Source organism: Petaurus breviceps, unplaced genomic scaffold (genome assembly GCF_028583685.1).
Source record: "Petaurus breviceps papuanus isolate PSGF00001 unplaced genomic scaffold, PetGlider_PUasm1.0 76, whole genome shotgun sequence".
Taxonomy (NCBI): domain Eukaryota; kingdom Metazoa; phylum Chordata; class Mammalia; order Diprotodontia; family Petauridae; genus Petaurus; species Petaurus breviceps.
The window spans coordinates 66,121,482-66,133,510 of NW_027186473.1; the positions used below are offsets into that span (position 1 = coordinate 66,121,482).

Below are 12,029 nucleotides of genomic sequence, written 5' to 3' on the forward strand. Positions count from 1 at the left end.
CTCCTATTACATTCTTCTAGGTCTGATCCTCTTTCTCCTATACCACATGGCATTTCACATCACAGAAGTCCTTAGAAGAGATTGGACTAGATGATCTCTAAATTGCCTTTTCCCTGTCAGATTCTGTGATTTCTCTATTGGAATTGCCCTTACTGCCTGCAACACATTTCTTTTGCATACCATCAGTGTTCTTTGCTCCTGGGCAGGGCATTCACTTTTCCGTATAATCAGAAATTCTTTGAGCTTCCAAGATGGGAAATACTATTCTGGTCCCAAACAGTGTGTGATAATAAATCTTTGTAAATTTCTCCCCCATTGAGTGGCTCATAAAATGACTCTTCAGACAATTCCAAAGGAATTCCAAAAATACTTTGAAGAAAGGGAAAATCATTAGAATTAGTTTTAACCTGTTAAGTTTTAACCTGTCAACTTTGAAGGGGACTGCACTCAATGGAAATTCTTCATGTTGGGAAAAAATGTAATCAACCATACTATGTGAATAACTGTTGAAATATGTAGTTTTAGAAATAGAAAAAAAAAACAGATATTATCAATCTCAACTCCCTCATATTCTGGAAGAGAAAACTGAAATCCAGTTTTTATTGTTGTTCATAAATTTCAGTCATATCTAATTCTTCATGACCTCATTTGGTAGTTTTGTGTGTGTGGGGGGGCATGTTTGGCAAAGATCCTGGAGTGGTTTGCTATTTTCTTCTCCACCTCATTTTGGATATGAAGAAGCTGAGATAAACAGCATTAAGTAACTTGCCCAGTGTCACGTAAGTAGTAAGTGTCTGAAGCTGGATTTGAACTCAGGATGTGTTTTCCTGACATCAGGCCTGGCACTCTATCCACTGTGCTACCTAGCCGTCAGTGGAAGCCATCTACCTGTGTAAAATGCCAGGTGCCAATTCTAACCTTAGCTGCCAGGCAGCCCTGAGAGATAACTATTTTCCTGGGGTCTCCTAGATAGGATGTGTCAGAGGAGGTATTCACTGGAACTGAGGCTTTCCTGATTCTTAGGGTAGCTCTTCTGTTCGCTATAGCTCCTCAAATAGAAATATCTAAGCAAAGAATCGCTCCATGTAAACACAAACATATTGAGTGTACATACTCTGTTTTAGTTACTATGTTTACTTTTATTATAATGAATGTAGGACAGAGAGAGGCAAGTCAGGTAATTCTATAGAGGAAACCACTCAGAGACTCACTTATTATCATTGTCCTTTATAATTACTCACATTTTAAAATACCAGAGACTTCTGATTTCCATGTTACTTACATCACATGTGTTGCAGTGGCAAAGACCTCTACTGGAAGCTAATATACAGATGGTACATGTTTCAGTTGTAGGGGCAAGAGTTCCAAACCTTGCTTAGGGCACACAGATGCCTGCCTCTAAATATTTCATTAAGCAGTTTTCTATATAACAATTAATTTAGAAATTTATAGTTGGCTTCATAATTTTTATCTAGTTCCTAACTTTAATGTGAAATTCATATCTCTGAATTCATTAAACCTTTATTAAACACATACTATACTGGATTTGGGAGATACAGAACCAAAAGTGCCAGTTTCTGGTACCAAGGAGTATACTTGCCTCATATCTAGAGAATTATTGTTTTCTAGTATATGCTTTAAAATTATAGCATTTTTCCTTTTTGTTTCCTACTTTGTATGAAAAGCCAAGTTTCCCCTTTCCTCCACCTCTGCTCTTTCAAGAAAAGAAGTAACTTATCAGGCAACATTAGCCCAGTGATCTAGGTCTAGTGACTGCCTGTATTCATAGCCTCCCTGTTCACAGTTATACTTAAATGAAACAATAATGGCTCCAGTCCAGTAAAAATGTGCAATGTGAATTTGAATAATGCACAAGCATCATGAGATTCATTATTTGCCCTAATTAGGACCTAGATGTAGTTCGTTTTCTGTTTTTCCACAATCTCTTACCTTTTCTCTTTATTTATTTTTTCACTCTTATATTTGGATCTGAAAAGTCAACACTCAGGACACTGTTTATTTCTTCTTCATATTTTTGTCTGCAGTTCAGTTTAATAGGTGCTGAGGAGACAAAGAAAAACAAAACGTTTTCTCTACTCCAGGAGCTTCCCTTTCTATTGAGTGGGGAGGATATTACATGTGTACAAATATATATGATAATGGTAAATTGAAGAGAGATGGGGTTGATGTGGAAGACAGCTTTATGAAATATATGACATGTCAACTGACCCTTGAGGGAAGCCAAGGATTCTGGGAGATGGATATTAGGAGGGAGTGTGTTGTATGCCTGGGAGGTGGCTTGTGTAAATGCAAAAAGTCAGGAGATGGATTATCACATTCAGAGAACAGATAGTAATTCATTTTGACTAGAATGTAGAGTTTGTGAAAGGAATAACTTGACTTGATACTCAGCTAAAAGATTATATATGTGTGTGTGTATGTATGTATATTGCTTTTTGGAGGGGGGAAGGCAGGGCAATTGGGGTTAAGTGACTTGCCCAAGGCCACATGGCTAGTAAATTTTAAGTGTCTGAGGCCGGATTTGAACTCAGGTCCTCCTGACTCCAGGGCCAGTACTCTCTTCACTGCTCCACCTAGCCACCTCTAAAAGCTATGTTGTTAAGAGTCTAAATGCCAGTCAATCAGTCAAAAAACATTTATTAAACACCTACTGTGTTCCAGGTACTGTGCTAAATGTTGGGGAGCAAAGAAAGACAAAAGAACAGTTTCCTGCTTTCAATGAGTTTACAGTCTAATGGGGGGAGACAACATAAAAAGAGTTATGCATAAACAAAATAAAGACTGGATAAATTGTAGATAACAGAATGCAGGTACATATTAATATTAAGTAGATCTAGAAAGACTTCTTTTTGAAGGTCTGATTTTAGTAGGAATTTGATGGAAATGAGGAAGCAGAGAATTGCAGGCATGAAGAACAACTCGTGAAAAAGCCCACAATTAGCAGATAGAGTATCTTGTGTGAGCAACAGCAAGGAGGCCAGTGTTAATGGTATGGGGAGGGTTGTAAAGTGTAAGGAGACCGAAAAGGTAGAACGGTGCCAGGTTGTGACGGGCTTTAAATGCCAAAGAACAAATTTTGTACTTGATCTTAGAAGTGATAGGGAACCACTGAAATTTATTGAATATGGTATGGTCAGACCTGCACTTTAGGAATATTAATTTGGTAACTGAGTGAAGAAAGAATAGAATAGGGAGAAAAGTGAGACAGGCAGACCAGCCAGTAGTTGTCCATGTACGATTTGATGAGATCCTGCACCACCATGGTGGTGATAATGTCAGAGGAGAGAAGGGGATACAGAAGAGAGATATTAAAAAGATGGAATTGATAGGACTTGGTAACAGATTGGATATAAGAAGGGGTGAGAGATAGTGAAGAGTATAATACTTAGATTGTGAGTCTGACTGAATGTGAGGATGGTGGTGCCCTTGAAGAGTAATAGAGGCAAAAGCTTTTTTTTCTTTGAGTCAGTGGGAAGCTATCTAAGGTTTTGACTAGATGAATGACATGGTCATATTACCATGGGCTAGATTATTTCTGTAGCTCCGTGTGAGAGGTTCTGCAGAGGATAGAAGCAGGGAATAGGAAGAACAATTGGGAGGGTAGTACAGTAGCAGTTAGGGTAAGATGTTAGTAGGTGATGATTCTATCTCACAATAGAAGAAGTTATATGTTCAATGGCCCTGCTCAGAAGTATCAGAGAGGAATAGGAGTCTGCTTATATTGTGTTAACTGTTAACCAGTGAGTGTTTGAAATGTGCATTCTGTAGCTTTCCCTGATGTGACTAGCCAGTAGTAGGATTGAAGCCAGACTGAAGAATATCTTCTTTTAGGAAGGCAGAAAGAGTTTTCAGTCCATAAATATGGTATCCAAATAGGTAAATTTCTAAAACTCTATAATAAGGAGTAAGCAATGATATTGGAATTTTAAACAGAAAGATTGTTTTACCACTTTTCCCAGCCCCCACTTCTTGAAGCAAATTATTGATTTGTCCATTTATTGATTCATTATTTTTGAAGCATATTCAACCTGCAGAGAAGTTTTTTTAATAAAGTGTTATGTTTATTTTTAGTTTACATCATTCATTTCTGCAAGATTTTGAGTTACCACTTTTCTCCCTGTCTTTCCCTTACCCATCACCCCCAAACAGTGATCCCACTGTATCCTCCCCCAATCTGCTTTCTCCTATATCCTCCCCCATTCCCCATCTGGCTTTCCAGTAGGGCAAGATGCACCCCAGTGCCTGTATATCCTTATTTCCCAGTTGCATGTAAAAATAATAATATGTATTTTTAAACATTTGATTTTAAAACTTTGAATTCCAGTTTCTTTCTCTTCCTCCCTCATCACCCATCCTTACTGGGAAGATAAGCAATTCAATATAGGTTGTACATGTTTAGCTATGCAAAACATTTTCATAGTAGATATATTGTGAAAGACTGACTATATTTCCCTCTGTCCTATCCCCCCCTCCACTTGTTCTATTCTCTACTTCGACCCTGTCCCTTTTCAAAAGTGTATGCTTCCAACTTCCCTCTCCCCAAACCTACCCTCCCTTCCATCATCCCCCCCTCTCGTACCCTTACCCCCTACTCTCCAATAGGGTGAGATACCTTATTTAGTGTGTATGTCATTCCCTCCATAAGCCAAATTCAATGAGAGTAAGGTCGTCTCATTCTATTTTGGTTTCCTGTTCTTCCCTTCCATTGTAAAAGTTTCACCTTGCTCTTTTATAAGAGATATTTACCCCATTCTGTCTCTCCCCATCTCCTCTCATTATATTCCTCTCTCACCTCTTAATTTCACCTTTGAAGTATCATCTCTTCCTATTCAATTGGTCCTGTGCCCTCTGTCTATGTATACGTGTACACATATATACACATATACAATCACATGTATTCATATGCCCATATACCCTTGTATATAGACATATATTTTTATGTATACATATATGTACATTTCTCTTCCCTTCAACTATTCTCATACTGAGAAAAATTTCATAAGCTACAGTAAACATTTTTCCCTGTAGGAATGTAAATAGTTCAACTTTGATAAGTTCCTTATGATTTCTTTTCCCTGTTTACCTTCTCATGCTTCTCTTGCTTCTTGTAGATTTTCTTTTCAGCTCTGTTTTTTTTTTCATCAAGAATGCTTGAAAGTTATCTATTTCATAGAATTACCATATTTTCCCCTGAAACATGATATTCAGTTTTGCTGGGTAGGTGATTCTCAGTTTTAATCTCAGCTCCTTTGACTTCCAGAATATCATATTCCAAGCCCTTCAAATTCCTCAATGTAGAAGCTGCCAAATCCTGTGTTATCCTGATTGTGTTTCCATAATATATGAATTGTTTGTTCTTGTCTGCTTGTAATATTTTTTCCTTGATCTGAGAACTCCAGAACCATGCTACAATATTCTTAGGAGTTTTCTTTTTGGGATCTTTTTCAAGAGGTGATCAGTTGATTCTTTTAACCCCTATTTTGCCCTCTTGTTCTAAAATATCAGGGCAATATTCCTTGAGAATTTCTTTTTTTTTCAAATGATTTATTAACTTCTGATTTACATCATTCATTTCTGCCAGATTTTGAGTTACAAATTCTCTCCCTGTTTTTCTCCTACCCACTGCCCCAAAATAGCAGTCCCACAGGATATCCCCTCCTCCAATCTGCTCTCTCCCATATTTTCTCCCATATCCCTTTTGACTTTTCCAGGGGATCTCTATGCCCCAGTTCCTGTATATCTTATTTCCCAATTACATGTAAAATAGTATTAATAATAGTATATATATATATATATACATATATATATACACACACATACACACACATATATATTTAAACATTTGATTTTAAAACTTTGAATTCCAGATTCATTCCCTTCCTCCCTTGTCACCCACCCTTACTGGGAAGATAAGTAGTTCAGTATAGGTTGTACATGTGTGGCTAATGCAAAACAATAACATAGTAGATACATTGTAAAAGACTGACTATATTTCCCTCCCTCCTATACCACCTCCCACTTGTCCTATTCTCTACTTTGATCCCATCCCTTTTCAAAAGTGGGTGCTTCCAAATTCCCTCCCCCAAGCCTGCCCTCCCTTCTATCATCCCCCCTTCTCATTCCCTTCCCTCCTACACTCCTGTAGGGTGAGACACCCTACTTAGTGTGTATCTCATTCCCTCCTCAAGCCAAATTCAATGGGAATAAGGCTGATCCATTCCCTTTTAAAAGCCTTCCTATTCTTCCCCTCCATTGTAACCATTTTCCCTTGCCTCTTCTATATGATATAGTTTACCCCATTCTGTCTCTCCTCATCTCCTCATTATATTCCTCTCTCACCTCTTAATTTCACCTTTTAAGTATCATCCCTTCCTGTTAAATTGGTCCTGTGCCCTCTATCTATGTATACCTATAAACATGTATACACACATTCACATATGTATTCATATGCCCATATACCCTCATATATATATATATATATATATATATATTCTATTCCCTTCAACTACTGAGAAAGGTTTCATAAGTTACAATTATTGTTTATTTTTTCATTTAGGAATGTTAATAGTTCAACTTTGATAAGTTCTTTATGATTTCTTTCCCCTGTTTACCTTCTCATGCTTTTCTTGCTTCTTGTATCTGAATGTCAAATTTTCTGTTCAATTCTGGTTTTTTCAGCAAGAATTCTTGAAAGTCCACTATTCCACTGAATGACCATATTTTCCCCTGAAACATGATATTCAGTTTTGCTGGGTAGGTGACTGTTGATTTTAATCCCAGCTCCTTTGCCCTCCAGAACATCATATTCCAAGCCCTTTGATCCCTCAGTGTAGAAGCTGCCACATCCTGGGTTATCCTGATTGTGTTTCCACAGTATTCAAATTGTTTCTTCCTGGCTGCTTGTAATATTCTCCCTTTAATCTGGGAATTCTGGAACTTGGCTATAATATTCCTAGGAGTTTTCTTTTGGGGATCTTTTTCAGGAGGTGATCAGCGGATTCTTTCAACCTCTATTTTGTCCTCTGGTTCTAAAACATCAGGGCAGTTTTCTTTGAGAACTTCCTGGAGGATGATTTCTAGCTTCTTTTATCTTTCTTTCTTTTATTTTTTTTAAAGCAATAGGGGTTAAGTAACTTGCTCAAGGTTACACGGCCAGTTATTTCTGGGTGTGGTGCTGAGTATCTGAGCCCAGATTTGATCCAGGTCATCCTGACACTGGAGCCGGTGCTCTTACTCGCTGAGCCACCTGGCCGCCCCTCAGCAATTGGGGTTAAGTAACTTGCTCAAGGTTACATGGCCAGGTGTTTCTGGGTGGGTGCTAAGTGTCTGAGCCCGGGATTCGATCTCCAGGTCTTCTCAACACTGGAGCCAGTGCTCTTACTCACTGTGCTACCTGGCCCGCCCCAGGTTCTTTTTTTGATCGTGGCTTTCAGGTAGTCCAATAATTTTTAAAATTATCTCTCCTGGATCTATTTTCCAGGTCAGTGGTTTTTTCCATGAGATATTTCACCTTGCCTTTTATTCTTTCATTTGTTTGGATCTGTTTGACAGCATCTTGATTTCTCATAAAGTCATTAGCTTCCATTTGCTCCAATCTAATTCTGAAGCAATGATTCTCCTCAGTGAGCTTTTGAGATTCTTTTTCCATCTGGCAAATGTAGCTTTTTAAGGCATTCTTCTCCTCATTGCCTTTGTGAGCCTCTTTTCCCATTTGAGTTAGTCTATTTTTTAAATATTATTTTCCTCAGTCAGGCTGTTGACTCTCAATTCGTAACTTTCCTGCATTATTCTCATTTTTCTTCCCAATTTTTCCTCCACTTCTCTTATTTGCTTATTAAGGTCCTCTATGGCCTGTAACCAGCTCGTATTTTCCTTTGAAGCTTTTGGTGCAGGAGTTCTGACTTCACTGTCTTCCTCCTGTTCAATGCTTTGCTCCTTTTTGTCCCCAAAATAGGAGTGTAATGTTGAAATCTTCTGTCTGATTTGTTTCCTTTGCCTGGTCATGTCACCCTTCAGTCACTTGACCCCTGGGCTTTTTGCCACAGTAGGACTCTGCCACCAGACAGGGGAGCTTTCATCCCAAACACTGGGGTATTCTCAGCTGCTGGAAGTATTAGTTGGGTGCCCTCACTGAGGTCTCCACATGCTCTGGCAAGCTGGACAAACACCCCAGGACCTCCACCCTAGACTGCAATGCAGATCCAAGCAGGTTAAAGGAAGAGCAATTACCCCTTAGACTGGTGCTTGGTCTCCCTACATTCTGCAGGCCAGGAGCTGAAGCTGCCACGTGGCGCTGGCTGACTGTGCCAGCGTCTCAGCGGCTTCTCGCCTTGGGGGCAAAATCCACGCACTCCCACTTACTGGGTCCCAAAGTCCAGACTGCACTGACCTCTCACTTTGTCCTTCGCATCTATGTGTTGATAATTCTGGAAGTGGCCACAGCTGCTGCTGATCTGGATTCCCTCTGACCAGCAGCTGGTCAGGCCCGCCCTGGGGCTAAAGCCTTGGTGTGGTGCTGGGCTCAGCTCCCAAAGCGCTGAGCTTGCTGATTCCTGCCGGGCTGTCCTCATTGGGAGGTTAGCTTTACTGTGTCATTTTGTTGGTTCTGCAGCTCCAAAGTTTGTTTAGAGTCCCCTTTTTACATGGATTGGGGAAGGTGGAACCTGGCGCCCTCCGCAGTTACTGCTTCTACTCTGCCATTTTGACTCTGCCCCGAAAACTTTTTTTGGGTTCTTTTTTGGATCATGGCTTTGAGGTAGTCCAATAATTTTTAAATTATCTCTCCTGGATCTATTTTCCAGGTCAGTGGTTTTTTAGTGAGATATTTCACATTGCCTTCTATTTTTTTCTTTGTTTAGATCTGTTTAACAGCATCTTGATTTTTCATAAATCACTAGCTTCCATTTGCTCCAATCTAATTCTGAAGGAATGATTTTCTTCAGTGATCTTTTGAGATTCTTTTTCCATCTGGCAAATTTGGCTTTTTAAGGCATTCTTCTCCTCATTGTCTTTTTGCGCCTCTTTTGCATTTGAGTTAGTCTATTTTTTTAAGGTGTTATTTTCTTTTGTTTGTTGACTCTCTTTTTCTGCTTTTCTTGCATCATTTTCATTTTTCTTCCCATTTTTTCCTCCACTTCTCTTATTTGGTTTTCAAAATCCTTCTTAAGCTCCTCTATGGCCTGTAAGCAGTTCATATTTTTCTTGGAAATTTTTAGTACAAGAGTTCTGACTTCGTTGTCTTCCTCCCATTCCCTGCTTCAATCCTTTTTTTCCCCAAAAAAGGAATATGAAATCAGATCGCTCTGTTTACTTTACTTCCTTTGCTTGCTCATGTTGCCACTCAATTACTTGACTTTTGAGCTTTTTGTCACAGTGGAACTCTGCTTCCAGAGAGGAGAGCTTTGTCCCAAGTTGCTGGGGTTTTCTCAGCTACCGGTGCTATTAGTTGGGTGCCCTCTGAGAAGCCTCCACTGGTTCTGGAACAGTGGTTGCAAAACCCAGGACCTTCACCCTAGACAGCAATCCATATCCAAGCAGGTTAAATCAAGAGTGATAACCCCTTAGACTAGTTGCTTGGTCCCCCTATAATCTGCAAGTCAGGAACTCTGAAGCAGCCAGACCGCAGTGGCCACTGTGCCTCAGCCACTTCTCCTTCTGGTACCAGAGGCCAGACCATAATCCTGGACCCCCTGTTCCCACAATGTCCACACTGAACTCTCACTTTGTCTTTGGCATTTATGGGTTGATAATTCTGGAAACCACCACAGCTGCTGGTGATCCACTTTCCCAAAGTCCCTCTAGCAGGGGCTGGTCATGGCCAAATTGAGGCTAAAACCCATGCACTCAGGTGGGGCTGTGCTCTGCTCCCAGTGCACTGTGATGGACCCTTCCTCTTTGCCTGCTGGGCTGCCTTCAGTGGAAGGTATGTTTCTCTCTGTCACTTTGTGAGTCCTGTAGCCCTAAAGTTTTTTAGAGTAATTTTTATAGGTATTTCAGGTGGTTTCAAGTTTTCCTGATTCTGTGCCGCCATCTTGGCCCCACCCCATGTAGAGAAGTTTTGATATAATAGAGCAGAGGGTCTCATAGGGTGGCATATATCATACTACACCAGGTGGGTTGTGAAAATTTGGATATTATGGCATTACAAAAAAGATAATTTATAATGATTTTAACATAAGTTTTATATAGTAGTCACAAAATAAGTTAAACTTGACTATTAAATATTCACAGTAACCTTAAAGCACATTACACTTTGAAGTCCCAAAGAACTCAGCAAGTATACTTACCTATTAAAGGGGAACTATGTATGTGGAAGTCTCTTGACTCGTACAGTGTTACCAACTTCACCATTGTGAACTCTTCAGGGTAAAATGGACATGAGCAAAAAACAAAAATTTGAAAACAGCTGAGAACTGCTGAGATACCGAGCCAGTTAAGGATCAGGAAAATCTGGTTTCCAGTATTTCCTAGGAGCTTTGGGATACTGGGCAAATAATTAACCACTAGGTGTAACTCATCTCTTAAGAATGTAAATGACAGAATGCTTGTCAATCTCTATTATTTTAAGGAATTTCCTTATTTGAAGTACATACATGTACATAGATGAAATAAGAAGTCAAGATCAGGGAAGAATGACAACCATTGCTGCAAAACTGAGTAGATGTTTGCTACATCTGCTATTTCAAATGAGATCCTTATTGCTGGTTGTTGAAAGTATATACATAGTTATGATTTGCCCCAAAGCAATGAAGGATATTGCTTCATTGCTTAAATTTTCCTTTGCAAGTTATTCTTCAATCTATGTGATATATAGACTAGAAAATGTAATCTTAGAGAATTTGTACCATTTTGTCCTTTTCAAATATGCATTTTAGGTATCTATTATAGTATGTGCATGAAAGCTAGACCTAGAGGTGTATTGGAGCCAGCTCACACTGGCTTATGTGAGGTGATTGTTAAATTTTCAGGGTAAGCATTTATACCTCAGAAATCAACAAATACTGCAAATGAGGTAGAGAGAGAGAGAGAGAGAGAGAGAGAGAGAGAGAGAGAGAGAGAGAGAGAGAGAAAATGAGAGTCATTTTAATTTTCAGAAAATATAATCTGTACACAGATTGCAAATTATGGATTAGAGTGCATTTGTTGTAAACTTTAATATGTTATATTGGAAATTTAGAATTAAAAAAGAAACAACCCTGAAAGATTAGCCCCTGTTCTCAAAGAACTGAAAATATAGGTGGGCTCTAAATACATACACACAAAAACATTTCTGGAAAAACATTACATGATATTTATTGTGGTAAATGCTTGAGAACAGGACACTTTCATGGAAGATGAAAAGAGTAGAAAGATGTTAAAATTGGTCTGATAGCTTAGCATAGAATGCTTAACTTGGATTGTGAAAACTACTGTGTAACTGCCTTGGGAATTAAATTGGAATACTTGGGAAAAAACATAGCATTACTTTTAAGTTACTCAACCCAGATAGTTGTGTTTTGTCATTTAGGGCCTATTAAATAACATGAACTTCTTACATTTTTCCTGTAAATATTAAAATGAATTTTGGAACTTTATAATTCAGTTCTGGGGAAATGATCCCTTTCACAAGGCACCAAGATGATACAGTGAATAGTATTGGGTGTGGAGTCAGCAAGACCTGAGTTAAAATCTGGCCTCAGACACTGTGTGATCCTGGAAAAGTCACTTACCTTCTGTCTGTCTCTGTTTCCCCAATTGTAAAATGGGGATAATAGCAACATCTACCTCCCAGGGTTGTTGTGAGGATCAAATGATATAAATGTAAAGCCCTCAACATAGTATCTGGCATATAATATGTACTTAATAAACGTTTGTTTCCTCCCTTTCTTTTTCACTTCTTTCCATTTTTCCCTTCCTTCTTTCCTTCTTACATTCCTTCCTTCATTCAATTCATCCATCCATCCATCCCTTCCTCCATATTGTTATGGATTTCTGAGAGATGGAGATTATTCCTGAACTAATTCCTCTTA

At 38.9% G+C, this 12,029-nt stretch overlaps 1 protein-coding gene across 2 annotated transcripts in view; it reads left to right on the forward strand.

Moving 5' to 3' along the window:
- TLL1 (tolloid like 1) overlaps positions 1-12,029 on the forward strand; it is a 341,130-nt gene that overhangs the window by 142,702 nt on the left and 186,399 nt on the right. The window lies entirely within an intron of this gene.